This window comes from Myotis davidii, unplaced genomic scaffold, assembly GCF_000327345.1.
Source record: "Myotis davidii unplaced genomic scaffold, ASM32734v1 scaffold511, whole genome shotgun sequence".
Taxonomy (NCBI): domain Eukaryota; kingdom Metazoa; phylum Chordata; class Mammalia; order Chiroptera; family Vespertilionidae; genus Myotis; species Myotis davidii.
In genome coordinates, this window is record NW_006283143.1 from 52,731 (window position 1) to 56,969 (window position 4,239).

The following is a 4,239-nucleotide window of genomic DNA, read 5'->3' on the forward strand; positions in this document are numbered from 1 at the left end:
TGAGGGACCCCACCGGTGCATGAATCCATGCACTGGGCATGTATATCATGTAAATGGAGTTCTACAGTTAGTATGTAGCCATTTGAATAGCTTCTTCTGGCTTACCTTAATGCATTTGAGATTTATCCATATTGTTGAGTGTATCAGTAGTTTATTTTTAGTTTTAGTGGTATTCCATTGTATGGATATAACACAGATGCTTTATTCATCTACAAGATTGAAGAGCATTTGGGTTGTTTTTTTATTATGGATAATTATGAAGAAGAAAACTAGAATATTTACATATAAGTTTTTGTATACATGTTAATATTCATTTTTATAGAAGTGGAGCTATGGAATCATATGGTAAGATTATCTTTAACATAAAAGACTGCAAAATTGTTTTTCAAACTAGCTGCACCATATTGCACCCCCCGCCCCCCCGAATGAGTTTCAGTTGTCCTGTATCATCATTAGTAATTGGAAATGTAAGATTATTATTATTTTTTTATTTCAACCATTTCAGTAGGTGCAAAAGTAGTATTCTATTGTGATATTAGTTTGCATTTTACTAGAGGGAAATAATATTGAATATTTTTTCATGTGCTTATTTGCCATCCATATATCTTCTTTACTTAATATCTCTCAAAATTTTTTATTAAATTATTTTCTTATTTTCAAGTGTTGGGATTCCCTTATATATTCTGAATACAAGTTCTTTATCAGATATTTGTTTTAAAATATTATCTCCCTGTCTATGGCTTCTTTTTTTATTTTCTTAAAAGTATCTTTTCGCCCTAACCAGTTTGGCTCAGTGGATAGAGCATCATCCTGTGGACTGAAGGGTCCCAGGTTCGATTCTGGACAAGGGCATGTACCTTGGTTGCGGGAACAGTCCCAGTAGGTGGTGTGCAGGAGGCAGGTGATCGAAGTTTCTCTCTCATTGATGTTTTCAACTCTCTATCCATCTCCCTTCTTCTCTGTAAAAAATCAATAAAATATATATTTTTTTAAAGTATCTTTTCAAGAGCAGATGTGTTAAATTTTCATAAAGTGGAATTTATAAAGTTTTTAGTATAGGTTACTTTTTGTATTATTACAAAGAAATGTTTGTTGAACTGAAGTTTCTGAAGATTTTCTCTTATGAGCAGTGATAAAAAACTCCCCCAAAACAAAATCCCAGGACCAGATGGCTTCATAGGTGAATTCTACTAAACATTTAAACAATAACTAGTCCCTATTTTCCTCTAACTCTTCCAAAAATCAAAGATGAAGAAATGTTTCCAAACTCATTCTGTGAGGCCATCATTACTCTGATACTGAAACCAGACAAGTACACTACAAAAAGAATGAGAATTATAGACCAATATTCCTGATGAACATAGATTCAAAAATCCTCAACAAAATACTAGCAAAACAAATTCAATAGTACATTAAATTATATACCATGATCAAGTTGGAATTATACCTGGAATGCAAGTGTGGTTCAGCATTTGCAAAACAACCAATGTGATTCATCACATCAACAAGCCAAAGATAAAAAACATATGATTATCTTGATAAATGCAGAAAAAGCATTTGACCAAATTCAATATCCACATATATGGTCAATTAACCTATGACAAAGGAGGCAAGAATATACAATGGGAAACAATAGCCTCTTCAACAAATGGTGTTGGAAAAACTGGACATATACATTCAACAAATGAATATGGAACACTTTCCTACATCATATACAAAAATAACCTAAAAATGAATTAAAGACTTAAATGTAAGACCTAAAAAACAACAACACATGGAGTAAATTATATGACATCAGTTTGAGTAGTATCTTTCTGAGTATTTATTTACATAAAGATGGTATACAATATCATATTAGTTGTGTCAGTTTCATGTGTACAGTATAATGTTTTTCTATCTTACAACGTGATCACGTCACTAATTTTAGTCTTCAATCAAGGGACACAAAAAACATAAACAAATGGGACTTCATCAAACTAAAAAGCTACTACAGAGCAAAGGAAACCATCAAGGTAACTTACTGAATGGGATAATATATTTGCAAACATTATATGTGATAATGGGTTGATAACTAAAATATATGAGGTACTCATACAATTCAATGAGAAAAAACAACAATCTCTTAAAAATGAGCAGAGGACATGAGGAGACATTACCCCAATGAAAACATACAGATGGCCAACAGATATATGAAGAGGTGCTCAACCTCACTAATCATTAGGTAATTTCAAATATAAAAACCAGAATAAGATATGACCTCACAATAATCAGAATGCTTATTATACAAAAGTTTAAAAAATATCATGTGTTGGCAAGGATGTAGAGAAAAGGAACCTTTGTGCACTGTTCAACTGAAAATTGGTGCAGCCATTATGGGAAACAGTATGGAGATTCCTTGAAACACTAAAAATAAATCTACCATACAACACAGAAATTCAATTCTGATTATTTATTCAAAGGAAACAAAAATAATAAATCAAAATATATGTGCCAAAAAATGTTCATCCTTATTTTCATTGCAGCATTATATACAATAGCCAAATATGAAAGCAACTTAGGTGTTAATCAATAAATATAAATAAATGGATAAAGAAAAAAGTTTATATACTGGTATATAACACAACAATAAAAAAAAAGAATACGATCTCTTGCCATTTGAGACAACATGGATAAACCTAGAGGGTATTTTTCAAAGTAAAATAAGTCAGATAAATATCATATGGATTTACTTACACGTGAAATCTACATAGACAAACAAAAAACAGACTCATAGAAGCAGAGGCCAAAGGGGTGGTTGCCAAAGGGGAAAGAAGTGGGGAGAATGGGTGAAAAATTTGAAGGGGAATATATCAATATCTAGTGGCCCAGTGCACAAAATTCATGCATGGGTGTGTGTGTGTGTCCCTCAACCCAGCCTGCATCCTCTCCAATCTGGGGCCCCTCGAGGGACCGGGCCTAAACGGGCAGTCAGACATCCCTCTCACAATCCAGGACTGTTGGCTCCCAACTGCTTGCCTGCCTGCCTGCCTGATTGCCCCTAACTTCTTCTGCCTGCCAGCCTGATCACCCCCTAACCGCTCCCCTGCCAGCCTGATCAACACCTAACTGCTCCCCTGCCGTCCTGATTGCCCCTAACTGCCCTCCCCTGCCAGCCTGGTCACCCCTAACTGCCCTTCCCTGCTGGCCTAGTCACCCCCAACTGCCCTCCTCTGCCAGCCCAGTCAGCCCTAACTGCCCTCCCATGCAGGTCTGATTGCCCCCAACTGCCCTCCCTTGCAGGCCTGGACCCTCCCAACTGCCCTCCCCTACTGGCCATCTTGTGTCCACATAGGGGTGGCCATCTTTGACCACATGGGGGCGGCCATCTTGTGTGTTGGAGTGATGGTCAATTTGCATATTACCTCTTTATTAGATAGGATATTGTGATGTTCCCACAGTAACAGGTGATTACTAAACTTAGTGTGGTGATCATATTATAAGGCAGGAAAATCGTCAAATCACTATATTGTATACCTGAAACTAATATAGCATTGTATACCATCTATTTTTAAATAAATATATAAATATTGCCTCAGAATATAAAATGTGATTTTTTTCCCTATATTCTCTTTTACGAATTTTAGTTTGGGGATATAAATTTTGAGCTCTGATCAATTTTGAGTTCTTGTTTTTTCTTTTCTTTTTCTTTTTTAATAGATAGTTTTGGAGCACTTCCAGGTACACAGAAATATTGAGCAAATGTAGAGATTCCCCACATACTCCTATACCCTTCATATGCATAGCCTCTCCCATTATCAACATCCCACACCAGAGTGGTATATTTCTTACAATTAAACCTACATTAACATATCATTTTCATCCTAAATTCATAGTTTATATTAAGGCTTATACTTCATGTTGTACATTTAATGGGTTTGGAAAAATAAAAATATATCCATTATTATATCATCATTCAATGTAGTTTTACAGTCCTAAATACACTTTGGGCTTTGCCTATTCATTTATCTTTCTCCTTTAAATCCTGGAAAATAATTATCTTTTTACTGTATTCATAATTTTGCCTTTACCAGAATATCATATAGTTTGATTTATACAGTATGTGTATGTAACCTTTTCAGATTGTTATCTTTCACTTAATAATACAGATTTAACCTCCTTTGATTTTTTGTGTGTGCCTTGGTTAATCATTTCAATATTATTGTAATCATCCTATCTAATAAAAGAGAAACATGGTAATTA